This window comes from Zalophus californianus, chromosome 11 (genome assembly GCF_009762305.2).
Source record: "Zalophus californianus isolate mZalCal1 chromosome 11, mZalCal1.pri.v2, whole genome shotgun sequence".
NCBI classification, from domain to species: Eukaryota; Metazoa; Chordata; class Mammalia; order Carnivora; family Otariidae; genus Zalophus; species Zalophus californianus.
The window spans coordinates 17088384-17106302 of NC_045605.1; the positions used below are offsets into that span (position 1 = coordinate 17088384).

The 17919-nt window shown below is 42.0% G+C and overlaps 1 long non-coding RNA gene across 1 annotated transcript; it reads right to left on the minus strand.

Moving 5' to 3' along the window:
- Positions 1-13123: 13123 nt before the first annotated feature.
- On the minus strand, positions 13124-14614 carry LOC113913893. Its single transcript, XR_003517296.1, has 3 exons — positions 14500-14614; positions 14178-14318; positions 13124-13226 (listed from the first exon to the last, which is right to left on the minus strand). It is a non-coding gene; the product is annotated as an uncharacterized LOC113913893 (long non-coding RNA).
- Between the last annotated feature and the right edge of the window lie 3305 nt (positions 14615-17919).

The window sequence follows — 17919 nt, forward strand, 5'->3', positions numbered from 1 at the left end:
AAGGGTGCCCCTAGGGGGTGTCAGCCTGGTCATCCAATGGTGTGCCTTAAAGATTGGTGATAACATGCCTTCAAAAAGCTCTTCTCATAGAGAAAAAATATATATTTTACTTTATTTTATTAACATATGTGTCATATAAATATAAATATGAATATAAATATTTATCTATGTATCTATATATAAGGAGAGATATAGATCTATTTTACAACTTGGTGTGGCTTCCAGAGGAAAAAAGTGGCCAAGTTTTAGAACTGAAGGGGTCAACAAACCTATTATAATTTAAGGACCACCAGGCAAGAGAAGTTCTGTCACTCTTTTTTTTTATTGTTTTGTTAATCACCATATATTACATCATTAGTTTTTGATGTAGTGTTCCATGATTCATTGTTTGTGCATAACACCCAGTGCTCCACGCAGAACGTGCCCTCTTCAATACCCGTCACCAGGCTAACCCATCCCCCACCCCCTCCCCTCTAGAACCCTCAGTTTGTTTTTCAGAGTCCGTCGTCTCTCATGGTTCGTCTCTCCCTCTGACTTACTCCCCTTCACTCTTCCCCTCCTGCTATCTTCTTTTTCTTTTTTCTTAACATATGTTGCATTATTTGTTTCAGAAGTACAGATCTGTGATTCGACAGTCTTGCACAATTCACAGCGCTCACCATAGCACATACCCTCCCCAATGTCTATCACCCAGCCACCCCTTCCCTCCCACCCCCCACCACTCCAGCAACCCTCAGTTTGTTTCCTGAGATTAAGAATTCCTCATATCAGTGAGGTCATATGATACATGTCTTTCTCTGATTGACTTATTTCACTCAGCAGAACACCCTCCAGTTCCATCCACGTCGTTGCAAATGGCAAGATCTCATTCCTTTTGATGGCTCCATAATATTCCATTGTGTATATATACCACTTCTTCTTTATCCATTCATCTGTCGATGGACATCTTGGCTCTTTCCACAGTCTGGCTATTGTGGACATTGCTGCTATAAACATTGGGGTGCACGTACCCCTTCAGATCCCTACATTTTTATCTTTGTGGTAAATACCCAGTAGTGCAATTGCTGGATTGTACGGTAGCTCTATTTTCAACTTTGTGAGGAACCTCCATACTGTTTTCCAGAGTGGTTGCCCCAGCTTGCATTCCCACCAACAGTGTAGGAGGGTTCCCCTTTCTCCGCATCCCCGCCAACATCTGTCGTTTCCTGACTTGTTAATTTTAGCCATTCTGACGGGTGTGAGGTGGTATCTCATCGAGGTTTTGATTTGGATTTCCCTGGTGCCGAGTGATGTGGAGCACTTTTTCATGTGTCTGTTGGCCATTTGGATGTCTTCTTTGGAAAAATGTCTGTTCATGTCTTCTGCCCATTTCTTGATTGGATTATTTGTTCTTTGGCTGTTGAGTTTGATAAGTTCTTTATAGATTTTGGATACTAGCCCTTTATCTGATATGTCATTTGCAAATATTTTCTCCCATTCTGTCGGTTGTCTTTTGGTTTTGTGGACTGTTTCTTTTGCTGTGCAAAAGCTTTTTATCTTGATGAAGTCCCAATAGTTCATTTTTGCCCTGGCTTCCCTTGCCTTTGGTGATGTTTCTAGGAAGAAGTTGCTGTGGCTGAGGTCGAAGAGGTTGATGCCTGTGTTCTCCTTTAGGATTTTGATGGACTCCGGTCTCACGTTTAGGTCTTTCAACCATTCGGAGTCTATTTTTGTGTGTGGTGTAAGGAAATGTTCCAGTTTCATTCTTCTGCATGTGGCTGTCCAATTTTCCCAACACCATTCGTTGAAGAGACTGTTTTTTTTCCATTGGACATTCTTTCCTCCTTTGTCAAAGATGAGTTGACCATAGAGTTGAGGGTCCATTTCTGGGCTCTCGATTCTGTTCCATTGATCTATGTGTCTGTTTTTGTGCCAGTACCATACTGTCTTGATGATGACAGCTTTGTCATAGAGCTGGAAGTCCGGAATTGTGATGCCGCCAGCTTTGCTTTTCTTTTTCAAGATTCCTCTGGTTATTCGGGGTCTCTCCAGGTTCCGTACAAATTTGAGGATTATTTGTTCCATTTCTTTGAAAAAAGTGGATGGTATTTTGATGGGGATTGCATTGAATGTGTAGATTGCTCTAGGTAGCATTGACATCTTCACAATGTTGGTTCTCCCAATCCATGAGCATGGAACGTTTTTCCATTTCTTTGTGTCTTCTTCAATTTCTTTCATGAGTATTTTATAGTTTTCTGAGTGCAGATCCCTTGCCTCTTTGGTTAAATTTATTCCTAGGTATCTTATGGTTTTGCGTGCAATTGTAAATGGGATCGACTCCTTGATTTGTCTCTCTTCTGTCTTGTTGTTGGTGTATAGGAATGCCACTGATTTCTGTGCATTGATTTTATATCCTGCCACTTTACTGAATTCCTGTATGAGTTCTAGCAGTTTTGGGGTAGAGTCTTTTGGGTTTTCCACATACAGTATCATATCATCTGCAAAGAGTGAGTTTGACTTCCTCTTTGCCGATTTGGATGCCTTTGATTTCTTTTTGTTGTCTGATTGCTGTGGCTAGGACTTCTAATACTATGTTGAATAGCAGTGGTGATAGTGGACGTCCCTGCCGCGTTCCTGACCTTAGGGGAAAAGCTCTCAGCCTTTCCCCATTGAGAATGATATTCGCTGTAGGTTTTTCATAGATGGCTTTTATGATATTGAGGTATGTACCCTCTATCCCTATACTCTGAAGAGTTTTGATCAAGAAAGAATGCTGTACTTTGTTAAATGCTTTTTCTGCATCTATTGAGAGGATCATATGAGTTTTGTTCTTTCTTTTGTTAATGTATTGTATCACGTTGATTGATTTGCGGATGTTGAACCATCCTTGCAGCCCAGGGATAAATCCCACTTGGTCGTGGTGAATAATCTTTTTAATGTACTGTTGGATCCTATTGGCTAGTATTTTGGTGAGAATTTTTGGATCCATGTTCATCAAGGATATTGGTCTGTAATTCTCCTTTTTGATGGGGTCTTTGTCTGGTTTTGGGATCAAGTTAATGCTGGCCTCATAAAATGAGTTTGGAAGTTTTCCTTCCATTTCTATTTTTTGGAACAGTTTCAGGAGAATAGGTATTAATTCTTCTTTAAATGTCTGATAGAATTCCCCTGGGAAGCCATCTGGCCCTGGGCTTTTGTTTGTTGGGAGATTTTTGATGACTGCTTCAATTTCCTTAGTGTTTATAGGTCTGTCCAGGTTTTCTATTTCTTCCTGGTTCAGTTTTGGTAGTGGATACATCTCTAGGAATGCACCCATTTCTTCCAGGTTATCTAATTTGCTGGCATAGAGTTGCTCGTAATATGTTCTTATAATTGTTTGTATTTCTTTGGTGTTGGTTGTGATCTGTCCTCTTTGATTCATGATTTTGTTGATTTGGGTCATTTCTCATTTCTTTTTGATAAGTCTGGCCAGGGGTTTATCAATCTTGTTAATTCTTTCAAAGAACCAGCTCCTAGTTTCGTTGATCTGTTCTACCGTTCTTTTGGTTTCTATTTCATTGATTTCTGCTCTGATCTTTATTATTTCTCTTCTCCTGCTGGGTTTAGGCTTTATTTGCTGTTCTTTCTCCAGCTCCTTTAGGTGTAGGGTTAGGTTGTGTATTTGAGACCTTTCTTGTTTCTTGAGAAAGGCTTGTATTGCTATGTACTTTCCTCTCAGGACTGCCTTTGCTGTATCCCAAAGATTTTGAACAGTTGTGTTTTCATTTTCATTTGTTTCCATGAATTTTTTTAATTCTTCTTTAATTTCCTGGGTGACCCATTCATTCTTTAGTAGGATGCTCTTTAGCCTCCATGTATTTGAGTTCTTTCTGACTTTCCCCTTGTGACTGAGTTCTAGTTTCAAAGCATTGTGGTCTGAAAATATGCAGGGAATAATCCCAATCTTTTGGTACCGGTTGAGACCTGATTTGTGACCTAGGATGTGATCTGTTCTGGAGAATGTTCCATGGGCACTAGAGAAGAATGTGTATTTCATTGCTTTGGGATGGAATGTTCTGAATATGTCTGTGAAGTCCATTTGGTCCAGTGTGTCATTTAAAGTCTTTATTTCCTTGTTGATCTTTTGCTTAGATGATCTGTCCATTTCAGTCAAGGGGGTGTTAAAGTCCCCTACTATTATTGTATTGTTGTCGATGTGTTTCTTCGCTTTTGTTATTAATTGGCTTATATAATTGGCTGCTCCCATGTTAGGGGCATAGATATTTACAATTGTTAGATCTTCTTTTTGGATAGACCCTTTAAGTAGGATATAGTGTCCTTCCTCATCTCTTATTACAGTCTTTGTTTTAAAGTCTAAGTTGTCTGATATAAGGATTGCCACCCAAGCTTTCTTTTGGTGTCCATTAGCATGGTAAATGGTTTTCCACCCCCTCACTTTCAATGTGGGGGTATCTTTGGGTCTAAAATGAGTCTCTTGCAGACAGCATATCGATGGGTCTTGTTTTTTAATCCAATCTGATAGCCTGTGTCTTTTGATTGGGGCATTTAGCCCATTTACATTCAGGGTAACTATTGAAAGGTATGAATTTAGTGCCATTGTATTGCCTGTAAGGTGACTGTTACTGTATGTTGTCTGTGTTCCTTTCTGATCTATGCTACTTTTAGGCTCTCTCTTTTTTCTTAGAGGACCCCTTTCAATATTTCTTGGAGGGCTGGTTTCGTGTTTGCAAATTCCTTTAGTTTTTGTTTGTTCTGGAAGCTTTTTATCTCTCCTTCTATTTTCAATGACAGCCTAGCTGGATATAGTATTCTTGGCTGCATATTTTTCTCGTTTAGTGCTCTGGAGATCTCATGCCAGTGCTTTCTGGCCTGCCAGGTCTCTGTGGATAGGTCTGTTGCCAATCTAATATTTCTACCATTGTAGGTTACATATCTCTTCTCCCGAGCTGCTTTCAGGATTTTCTCTTTGTCTCTGAGACTCGTAAGTTTTACTATTAGATGTCGGGGTGTTGACCTATTATTATTGATTTTGAGAGGGGTTCTCTGTGACTCCTGGATTTTGATGCCTGTTTCCTTCCTCACCTTAGGGAAGTTCTCTGCTATAATTTGCTCCAATATACCTTCTGCCCCTCTCTCTCTTTCTTCTTCTTCTGGGATCCCAATTATTCTAATGTTGTTTCGTCTTATCATATCACTTATCTCTCGAATTCTGCCCTCGTGATCCTGTAGTTGTTTCTCTCTCTTTTTCTCAGCCTCTTTATTTTCCATCATTTGGTCTTCTATATCAGTGATTCTCTCTTCTGCCTCATTTATCCTAGCAGTTAGTGCCCCCATTTTTGATTGCACCTCATCAATAGCCTTTTTGATTTCGACTTGGTTAGATTTTAGTTCTTTTATTTCTCCAGAAAGGGTTTCTCTAATAACTTCCTAGCTTTTTTCAAGCCCAGCTAGTATCTTTAAAGTCATGATTCTGAACTCTAGGTCCGACATCGTACTAATGTCCGTATTGAGTAGGTCCCTGGCTGACGGTACTACCTCTTGTTCTTTTTGCTGAGGTGATTTTTTTCATCTTGTCATTTTGTCCAGAGGAGAATAGATGAATGAAAGAACAAAATGCTAACAGGTTAACAACATCCCCGGCAAATATACTATATACAAATCAGAAAAGACCTGAAACCAGGGGAAAAGAAAGGGAAAGAAAGAAAAAAGAAAGAGGGAAAAAAAAGGATTAAAAAAAGATAAAAACAAAAACAGAACAATACAAAAAAAGCAGAATATGATCAAATATGATCAGGCTAGTGCATAGATCAGTGCCACACACTAGATTTTGGGCGTATTTTGGTCTGTTAGAAAAACGTGCCTCCTAAAATTTTAAAGGAAGAAAGACATATATGTACAAAATAAGGGTTGATATAATGAAGGGATGGAAGATGACTGTAAAGATGAAAATTATAAAAGATTTTATAAAAGGAATTGATAAGTTGTTTGAAAAAAGAAAGAAGAAGATTAAAAAAAAGAAAAAAAGAAAAAAGGGAGAGAATGTGATCAGGCAGGAGACTAGAACAAAGCCGTACACTAGAGATTTAGGGTATATTTTGATCTGTTAGAAGAAACTGTATCTCAAAATTTTAAAGAGAGAACAGCTTATATATATATGCCCAAAATAAGGGTAACTACTATGAAGGGATAAAATATGACTCTAAAAATGAAAAATAAAAAATGTTTTTTTTTAAAAAGGGACTGATAAGATGTTGGTTGAAAAAGGGAAAAAGAAAAATTAAAAGAAACAGTTAAAAAATTAACTTTGATGAACTAATGAATCATGGTAAAAAAAAAAGCCATGAATTCTATGTGCCGTATTCCCCTAGCACTAGAGTTCTCCCGTTCTCCTTGATTGGTAAACTTGGTCTTGGCTTGCTGGTTGTTCGTGCTGATCTTCTGGGGGAGGGGCCTGTTGCCGTGGTTTCCAAATGTCTTTGCCGGAGGCTTAATTGCCCCGCCCTTGTGAGTCCGGGCTAAGCAAGCTGCTCCGGTTTGCTCTCAGGAGCTTTTGTTCTCTGCAAGCTCTCGGTACAGCATTGGAGGACCAGGGCAAAAATGGTGGCCTCCCAATCTCCACCTAGAGGAGCTGAGAACTCGGGGCCCCGCTCCTCAGTGAGCCCCCAGACAAAAGCAGTCACTCCCGTCTCCCTGGTCTCCGGCCGCACTCCGTGCTCACCCGGCCTGTGACCGAGCGTTTCTATCTCTGGCACCCGACCCCGTGTGGAGTCTCCAAACCCAGCAGATCCCTGCGGTGCGCTCCCGCGCCGCTCCTCCCAGGGGAGGAAGGGGAGTCTCCCCGGCTCTGCTTCTTGTTGGGTCCCTGCTGGAGGAGCAGTGGCCCGACCGGGCCGCGGATCACAGTTTATGGCCACCCCGAGCTGAGAGCCCGCGCCTCGGCTCCCGTCTCTGCTGCCGGCTTCCCCGCTCCGATACCCGGGAGCTCTGCTGCACTCAGGCACCCCCGGTCTTTCTGTGACCCTGAGGGTCCTGAGACCACACTGTCCCAGGAGGATTCCACCCCCTGCTTAGCCACTGCAGCGACGTCCCTCAGCGGAGCGGCTTCTAAAAGGTCCGATTTTGTGCTCCGCGGCTCTAGCACTTGCCAGAAGCGGCCGACGGAGGCCCCCTCCCCCGCCGTCTATCCTCCCGAATATCGCCTCGGATTCACTTCTCCGCACGTCCTACCTTCCAGTAAGTGGTCGCTTCTCTGTTCAGAGAGTTGTTGCTACTCTCCTCTTCGATCTCCTGTTGAGTTCGTAGGTGTTCAGAATGGTTTGAGCCCTCTTCAGCTGAATTCCTGAGACCAGACGAAATCCAGGTCTCCTGCTCCTCCGCCATCTTGCTCTGCCCCCCGTCACTCTTGATAGAACATCAGTGTTCAAATTTTATTAATGCCATACCCCTAAATCTGAAGAATGAATGAAAAAATACTAATATTACCATTACACAGTTAGTACCAGTGTTGAGAAAGAAAGAAGTCTACAAAGGCAATAAAATGGAAAACAACCTCTCTGGTCAAAAATGGCAGAATACCTGAGGCTCTAAGAAGGAAGGAGCATAAAGAAACTGAGCCTATGATATTAACTAAGGCTCAGCCTACTGAGCCAGATATTAACTAAGGGCAATGCATATAAATATATCCCTGGCTGGGATGTATGGAAGCGTGTCAGGGAATCAGTGCCTTATGACTGAGGTTGTGTCTGGGGATTTAACCGTAGTAACAGGTAAGACGGTGTAGAGTCCATATTATGGAGAATGGAGATCAAACAAGTGAGTGCAATGATCCTCCTGCTAGAAAATTAGCTGAAAGATCGTGCCCACTTTCATATTCCTTGAGCCTAACCTAATGTCCTCTCTTGACTATGCCAGAGAAGTCAGAGGGACCAAAGGACCTCTCATCCTGTTGGCACATTTTTTAGGTTGGTGAGTGACCTTGAGAGGGTATTTCTTTAACACACAGCACCACATTAGATTCTGTGGGATGTAATGAAGAAGTGGAAGAGATTATCCGTACTCTGCCTGGGCAGACAGAGCTCACCTATGAAGAACAGCGGAAGCAAGGCATGAAACACCCAAGTGCTGGGGTGTGTCATATAAACCACGTAGAAATTCAGAGGGGCTAAGGACTCTGTCTAGGTGGTTGAGACAGGCTTAGTGGAGGAAGCAGGACTGTGACTTGGGGTTGTTAAAAACAGTTTTCATGGCTAGAAAAACAAGGCTTTGCTTCATCTCCCTTGGAGTGCACTATGGTTAATTCACATTGAATTGAGCGCTGTTGTGATAAGAGATAGCTTGTTGTTCCTATTGTTTTTGCCTTCATCCACATGTTCCTTTTTGTGGGACTCCAGCTCTCCCATTATGCCCCTTCCTGTTGGCTGCCGACACTGGAGATTTGTACCTCTATCTCATTCCTGGGCTTCTTTAAATTATATTAGTGGGATTAGCTGCAGAGTCAGACAGCCTAGCCCCATAGAATACAGAAAGACTAACTGAAATAAGCAGTGAAATGGTCTGAAGTGGATGATGAGCTCAAATATTTTTGAGAAGGAGTGTGAATACAGAACAGAAGGTGTGGAACCAATGTGAAAAATTAATACAGAACCAAACCCCCCAGTTTGTGATGTATAGGAACATCGAGAATGATTTTCCTTTTCAGTCCATTAAACCATCCTGTTATCCACAGCACCCAGCGTCTGCCTGGGAAGTTATTCTCCTTGGATTGTTCTGATTAGGTTTGTGGTAGCTTTTCCATTAAGAATAACAGAATGTAACTTCCATTTCTACATCATCTGTAATCCTGTAGCACTAACTGAGCATAGAAAAGCATTTCAAAGCACCAAAACTTGGTCAAATGTGAAGGTCAGGGAGAGAAGTCACAAACAGGTAAACAGCATCCAGCAGTATTACCAGGGGACTGTGCATGCCCATGCGCTCAAATGTGAGGACAGGACTTGAAGAACTAGCTTAAGGAGGATCAGGTGAAAAATGGTTCTGTACAGAGAGATTTAAGATGTGTTTCTTTGCTTCTTCCCTCTCCCCTTATGTAGGCTGAACCATGCATGTGTGAGGGGTGGGGGGAGTGCATGTGTGTGCCTGTGTGTGTGTGTGTGTGTGTGTGTGTGTGTGTGTGTGTGTGGTTTAGCACAGACCTGCAGGTTCTGTCAGTGCTCCCTATGCCCATTTCAAAAGAGAGAGGATGCTTTGCATTATCACTTCAGCCTTTCTCCATGCTGCTGGATAATATTGCCAGGTTTAGTCCTCTGGCTTAGTTCCCACTGAGTGATCTTTGAGGTAATTTATTTCTAAGCCAGCCGTATATGTAGATGCATGAAGTAAAAGATGGTTTTTCCCCATTCCCAGTTGAGTGTTAAGATGCCTGAGCTGACTTCTTAAAATCTCTTTGCCTCCATCCCCATCAGCTGCCAAGCAAAGTTCCTCTAGCATTAAGAAGTGACCAGACAAAACACAAAGCTGATAGTGTTACTGAACACAACCTGTAAGAACAAAAGCAAGGCGGGTCAACTTCCATTTATACTCTGTACTTATCAATAGCCATGTCCATTTTAGGCAGAAAACAATTCTCAGAAAGGTCAAGACAATGGCACTGTTAAAATTTGAGTGGTCAGGTTGGCCAATAAAGTACAGAATTCAGAAATAACATTCTTATTCAGCTAGCACATGTTTTGTTCCAAATAAAGCAGCAGATTTGCTGAGGCTGCCATTATTTCCAGAGGATTTAAGGTCCTCCCTGAGCCAGCCCAGGCTGATCTTTCAAACTTCTCCTGACAGTTTTCTCACCTACCTTCCATCCACCCTGCAGTCAAACCATACCACTTCCCATTCTGTCTTCATCCTGTTTATTCCATGCTTTTCTTCTATGTCTTCACTTGGGCAGTGCTTACCTCCTGGAATGCCCTTCCCAGTCATCTCTATATTGCCAAAGCCTACCTATTGAAGAGCTAGCTCACATACCATCTCCCCTGTGAAGTCTTCAAGGATTCCCATCACCAAAGGAGTAAGGAAATAACCTCTCCCTCTCCTGAACATTCCCAAACTTTTTAAATGGCCCTTAGTACTTCCATCATTGAATTATATTTACTTCATACATATGTTGTTCTTACCCTCACCTACCAGAGTAAGGCACTGTAAATGCAGAGAAATTGCCTTTTTCATCTTTTATTCTTTCAGTGTAGGATTCCTGGCACATGTTGAGTTCCCATGAAGGAATGCATTGAATGAGGAAAGTTCAACTGAGACCAAATGTACATAAAAATGCTGTGGGTGGAACACTGAGTGGCAGGAATTTGTTAATATACCCTTGATCTAAAGCAGTCGTGCATAGAACAACTTAATAAATTATACCAGGCAAAAATATGATTTCCCTTATTTTACTGGGCATGAACCGAGTGGGGAGAGCAGGTTGATAACATTCATAGGCTGGTGGAGCACTGGTTCCAGTCAATAGGTACAAGGGAATGTTTTCTTCCAGCCATCTACATGCCTTCTCTATAGGTTAGAAGGATTCTGCCTCCTAACTCCCACACCAGCTTTTGAAAAATCAATCAGCCTTCTCCCTTCTCTCCTCATTATCCTCAAAAAGTGATTTCTGCTCAAAATAAAATTACCAAAACATGGTTAATGGGCTATCCATTTCAATATAAGTCCATCAAAGTGGTACTTGCTCAGAACAAATGGGATCGATCTTCTTTACCAACATAATCAAAATCAACTTCAGTGTCCTCATACTTGCCAAGAAAACCAAAACCTTTCCCCTTGGTGGTTTTCTTTTAAAATGTAAAACATTGTCACAGTTTGAAGGTCAACAAATTACAACTCTAGCACGTAGACTGATTACCATACTGAGAAGTCTCATCAGTTTTGATGAGTTTCAAAAATGCTGTTTTCCTTAACATATACTTTAAGGTTCAGGTTTTTTATATAATTAATAAATTAATACACATGCATTACAGAAAATTTGGAAAATCCAAAAAGGAGAAGAAAAAAACTAATGGCAATGCCTAAATGGCAGTACCTAAAGAAACTCAGTATTAAAATTTTGTCTTCTAGTGATTTTTTTTAATAACATATAATGTATTATTTGTTTCAGGGGTACGGGCCTGTGATTCATCAGTCTTACACAATTCACAGCGCTCACCATAGCACATACCCTCCCCAACGTCTATCACCCAGCCACCCCATCCCTCCCACCCCCCTCCACTCCAGGAACCCTCAGTTTGTTTCCTGAGATTAAGAGGCTCTTATGGTTTGTCTCCCTCTCTGGTTTCGTCTTGTTTCATTTTTCCCTCCCTTCCCCTATGATCTTCTGTCTTGTTTCTCAAATTCCTCATATCAGTGAGATCATATGATAATTGTCTTTCTCTGATTGACTTATTTCACTTTGCATAATACCTTCTAGTTCCATCCATGTCATTCCAAATGGCAAGATTTCATACTTTCTGAGGGCTGAGTAGTATTCCTTTGTGTATATATACCACATCTTCTTTATCCACTCGTCTGTTGGTGGACATCTTGGTTCTTTCCACAGTTTGGCTATTGTAGACATTGCTGCTATAAACATTGGGGTGCACCAAAGATACAAATGTAGTAACCTGAAGGGGCACATCTTCTAGTGATTTTTATTTGTTTTGGAACCATTGTGATCTTACTGTGTGCTACTGCATTATCTTTCTCTCCATACACACTGAACTTATCCAACAAGATTGTGAGCTACTTGAAGGCAGAAATTAGGTACCACATTTCTCTGGGGTCCCTGGAGTAGCAAACAATAAACCTTGCTCAATGCCCTTAGCCATAGTAGGTGCTGGAATAATGAGTGGCTTAGTCACTGATTTGTTTATCAGCCAATGAATGAATAAAATCTATAAAACAAGGTTCTTGTTCTTTGAACATTTACAATCTGTGTTCAAAGGCAAATGTATAAAGCATTCTCACCTATTTGTCACAATATATGACAGTCAAATGAAGGATGGGATACTTGTAGGATACTTCTTAGAGGTGACACATGGTGAGGAAAGTGGCCTGGGTGGGACATACCTGGAGGGGGTAACTAAGATGGGAGAATCTGAGCTGCTTTTTTTCCAACCATTCATTAAGCCCCCAATAGTAACAGGCTGATCTACCTCCAGCCAGTTCCCATTATTCTCCCCAGAGCCAAGCAGCCTCTCCATGGACTCACTCTATTCTATACAAGCAAAAGAAACCGGAGCTCCTCTCTCTGCACAAGGGGAATTACCCAGCTAGTGTCTCCTCTCAGGTCTGGGACAAGGAGGGAATTCTAGGCTACGGAGCCATGCGGTGGATACCTTTCTCCACTGGTCAACCTAAGAGAAAGGGGTTTTAAAACTTTTCATAGTTCTTTCTCTCTTTTAAGTTTGTCTGCTCAGGTGGAGGTGCTGAAACAGTACTCTCTGCTGCCTGGTTATCTGATCATGGTAGTCTCAGGGCCCCCATTATGCAACCTGTGCTGGAACATTCTGGAGCTGGGTAACTTGCTTTAGCTCTGATGGGAAGCATGTGAGGGACACCCCAGGGACCTAGGGGGCTTCTCAGATGGCCTGAATTCAATGAATAGTTCCCAGCTTAATCAATAGGGGCATAGCAATCAGGTGGATGTAAGTAGGGCTGGATCTGAAGGATTTCCAAGTAATCGTATTGGAGGATTGCCCTGGGTATAAAGAAATGTATAATATCAAGCCACATTTGGCACGCTCCAGTGAAGGCTGTGGCAGCTTGTCTGACAGGGTGCCTGCCTCTTTAACAGCTCTTTTAATTCCAGATGAAATGAAAATTCCCTCCTTAGTAGTCATTAAGGCTCCAATTTTATTTCTCATTATTAAACCATGAAGTTGGCCAAAACATTTAAATTAAGCAAAATGAAGAGATTTATGGGCAAATTGGAGCCTAGGTGAAAAATTGAAGCCTAATCTCCAAAGATTAAGAAAAACACAATAACCACACTATTGGGGGGGAAAAAAAAGCAAATCTCATAGTAAACGGGGAAATGTTCTTTCTTATTTTTCCCAAAGAACCAGCTCTTTAAAATTGAGTTTTTAGATGATGATTTCATGCTTGGTAATACCCACGTGATTCGAGAACTGTAGGAATAAGACTTAGATGGTATTTTAGTCTCCGTGTAGAACTAGAGAAGTATGTCAGATTGATAGCCCTAAGCAGCCGCCAGCCTCCTGCAGAGAAAGAACACTGTGGTGAGGGCAACATGAATGATTTCAGACCCCCCTTGCCCTAAAGACAGACTCCTGGTAGGTGGCCAGTGTGGGGGTCAGAGATTAAACTTGTTTCATCTTCAGTTTCTCCACTGAGCATGTCAGGAAGGGACTGTGGCGCCAGAGGGGAGTATGTTTCTAGCCAGCTGGGTGTTCGTGGGTGAGCATAGGGCTGAGGCCCTGTCTGGACTCCTTATCAGAGGCCGCCTTCCTCCCAGAGGAGGATGCTGCTGCAGGGACAAATCTGAAATGCTAACTGAGAGATGGAAGGTTCCAGAGGCAGCCACCTAAGCCAGCCAGCCACCATTGCAAGCATTTTAATTTAAGACCAAAGAGTGTCATGGATAATCATTATCTCATCTGTTGGTCCTAAACCTCTTCCAGCGGAGAAGAGAGGCAGTTACCTTAAGGGCAGTGAGGACAATGATTGCTTCCTGGGGGCTTTCAGAGAAAAATCCATTTACTTCCAAACAGAAAGGTTAAGGCTTACTCCGAAGGTAAGTGGTATGATCTGGAGGCTAGTGTTAATTACTGCCGGACTCCTACTGTCCCCCGGATACTGCATCTCCCCCATAAATCTGCTGTGGTACCTGAAATTGTCAATAGAATGTACGATATGGAGCTAATCAATCAAGTCAATTGTTACTTGCAGAGACAAAGCCTGGGAGAAGTCAACTTCTGTGAAGGTATGGAGGCTCATGCAAGGTGCAGGGCCAGCAGACCTGCCTCCAAGGACGCTTAGGGGGCTGGGGGTTGCTGGGAAAGCTGGTCCCAGAGACAGAGGGGTGGGGGTGGGGGAGGAAGGGAATGAATGTTTCTTCCATGTCTGTTGTGTTCCAGACATTATACAAGGTGCTTTCACCTAAGCGATCATATTTCATCCTCACAGTACTCGAAGGCACGTACTCTTACCCTCATTGTAGAGCTGAGTAATCGGAGGCTCGGGGAGCTGAAGTAATTTGCCCAAGTTCACAAACCTTTCCCAGCACGGATGTGAACTCAAGTTTGCCGGCAGCAAAGAGCACGCTCTTTCTGTGGCATCATGCCAACCCCCTGGAAATGAAGAAACAGGGGGCTTATTTCACAAGTGAGTCAGCCAGCATTCACCTGCCTAGCAGCCTGTAAGGGAAACTCTCTCCCTTTACAACCCTTCCAAGATCAGAATGGAGGTAGAATCTCTACATAGAACAGAAGACTGGATTGATAACCAGATTTCAGTCCCCTCAAGATTCACCTTTCCCTTGGAGTCTCATCACCCATTGCTGTTGCCGCCATCTTTGTCTCCAGGGCCACTTCTGCTCTTTCACAAATCCGACTCAAGGGACTTAAGACTCTTTCCTTCATTCCCTGTAGTAGGGCTGCAATAAGGCTAAAATGATAAAATAAGACTTAATTAAAGGCTCAGAGATAACAGAGGGAAAATAAACATGGATTAAGAGGCAACTTACTAATCAGGCCGGGGAGTTGTGGCTGCTCCCCAGAGCATGGCCCAGCCTCACAGGACACCTGCCCACCCAGCTTCCAGCCTAGCCTCTGCAGCGCAGGGGCCAACCCCTCCACCCCACCCCACCCCACCCTACCCCAAGCACCCAAGAACATCTTAAAGCGTGTCCAAGGAATTCAGCACACTGTTTAAAGTCAGTCTTTATGTTCCCTTTTATTTTATTTTATTTATTTGAGAGACAGAGAACACAAGCAGGAGGGGCAGAGGGAGAGAGAATCTCAAGCAGACTCTGAGCTGAGTGCAGAGCCCGACGTGGGGCCTGATCTCATGACCCTGAGATCACAACATGAGCTGAAACCAAAAGTCCTGCCCTTAACCCACTGCACCACCAGGTGCCCCCAGTCTTCCCATTTCTAAGCAACTACTTTCCTCATGCAGATGCATGCCAATCTTGACTTATTTATCTATTACTAACACCAAACTCATAACCCAATCTGAATAGAAAAATGTAAATAGCATAGGAAAAGGGGAAGAACTTTTTACAACTTGTTAAAATATGAATACCTGTGACATTTTTATTTTTTAATACGACCGCTCAAAGCACTGGCAGCAACTGGTTTCCTTGACCACAGTCATCGGGACCTCATTGAATAAATTCTTCTCATGTACTATCTGTTTCATTTAGAACAAGCTCTATCTTCACAGAGCTACCAAGTCAGCTATTATCAAACACTTGAAGACCTTCAAAACTACAAAGGAATGTTTCACACCCATCAGGTAGGCAAAAATAAATAAATAAAAATCTGATAAAACCAAAAACCAAAGGTTGATGAAGATATGTGGTCAAAGAAAGTCTCTTCCACCTACTGCTGCTATGAGTGTAAACTGGAGAACAATTTGGCAATAGCTAATAAAGGTAAAGATGAGGAACCACCCAGTGAATCATCAATTCCATTTCTTAGCATGTACTCTAGAAAAATTCTTGGAAATGTTCCCAAGTAGACATGAAAGAGAATATTCACTGCAACGGTTTGTAACAGCAAAATAAACAGACCTTTTTTAAGAAACTGGAAAAAAAATGTACACCAATAAAGGGATAGATATTTTAAATTATGATTTAATCAATGCACTGAAACAATTCACAGTTATAAAAGTGAATGAACCAGCTCTACATATTTCCATATGGATAAGCCTTTATGATACAATATTGAGTGGGAACCCTGCATCCCAGGTGAACTATGCAGTCTCTCAAGTTTAATCATTGGCCAGGAAAAATGCTTGCTCAACTATTCTTTCAAAGCAGTATTAATTATATAGACATGGCCGCAGCTAGGTATTTTGGTAGGTGGAACTTTCAATCTCAGGTCAAAAAGGACGCTTTTCCTTAAGGAAACCACTCATGGTTGGAGTGCATCTGTAATACGTGGATGGTCATTATACCAGTGCCGGCACGCCCTAGATGTGTGCTGAAGAAATGAAACAGGTGCAAACAGGAAAGCAAACCCCCAAAGCAGCTCCCTATCACAAATGTGCAAAAGGGGCAGTGACCTCAGTACAGGAATGCAGATAAGTGGTTTTTAATGAGAACGTGTTGGTCAACAGAAATCTGGACGAGACTATTCAAGAACTCAGATTGCACTGTTGCTACCAACACAGTACAAGGATTGAGAAGTGCTTTCTCCCTCTCTCCTAGAGTATTAACTCTACTCAAAAGATCAACAGAGGGATTTCTTTTTTCAAATGATGTTTAGTCCTCTTGTGCCACTGGGAAGAAAATCATACAAAATAGAAAGGGATCGTAAGACATGGGGGGCGAGGGGGAACCTCCTAATTAAATGGTAGAAATATAGAAGTGGCTTGGTATGGTGGAAAGTCAGAACTGGAGTTGCAATCTGCTCCACTACTTATGAGCTCTGGGCAATTCATTTCATGGCTATACAGGCAGACCTTGCAGATATTGGGGGTTCAATTCCAGACCACCACAATAAAGCACATCAAATGGATGTTTTGGCTTCTCAGTGCATGTAAACGTTATAGTTACACTTTACTATAGTCTAGTAACTGCAAGAGCATTATATCTAAAAAAAAAGTACATATCTTAATTTAAGAATACTTTATTGCTAAAAAGTGCTAATCATCATCTGAGCTTTCAGAGAGTCATGATCTCTTTTTGCTGGTGGAGGGTCCTGCCTTGATATCGACGGCTGCTCACTCATCAGGGTGGGGGTTGCTAAAAGCTAAGGTGGCTGTGGCAAGTTCTTAAAATAAGACAACAGTGAGGTTGGCTATGTCACCTCTTACTTTCATGAACGATTTCTTTGTAGCGTGCGATGCTGTTTCATAGTATTTTACCCACAGTAGAACTTCTTTCAAAATTGGAGTTAATCCTCTCAAACCTGCCACTGCTTTATCAACCAAGTTAATATGCTAAATAGTCTAATCTTTTTGTCATTTCAACAGTCTCCACAGCATCTTCCCCAGGAGTAGATTCCATCTCGAGAAACCACTTTCTTTCCTCACCTATAAGAAGCAACCCTCATCCATTCAAGTTTTATATGAGACTAGCAATGCAGTCCTGTCTTCAGGCTCCATTTCTGATTCTAGTTCTCTTGATGTTTCTACCACATCTGCACGTACTTCCTCCACTGAAGTCTTGGACCCCTCAAAGTCTACATGAGGGTTGCTATCAAATCTTCCCAACTCCTGTTAATGTTGGTATTTTGACCTATTCTCATGACTCATGAATATTCTAATGGCATCTAGAATGGTGAATCCTTTCTAAAGGTTTTCAATTAACTTTGCCTAGCTCCACAGAGGAATCACTATCCACGGCAGCTGTAGCCTTATGAAATGTATTTCTTGAATAATAAGACTTGAAAGTCGAAGTGACTCCTTGATCCATGGGCTGCAGCATGGATGCTTGTTAGCAGACATGAAAACAACATTAACCTTATACATTTCTGGCAGAGCACTTCATTGACCAGGTGCATTGCATGAACAATAATATTTTGCAAGAAATCTTTTTTTCTGAGCAGTAGGTCTCAACAAGGGGCTTAAAATATTCAGTAAACCATGTTATAAACAGCTGTGCTGTCATCCAGCCTTTGTTGTTCCATTTATAGAGCTCAGGCAGTCAATTTAGTGTAATTCTTAAGGGCCCTAGGATTTTGGAGTGGTAAATGAATACTGACTTCAAGTTAAAGTCACCAG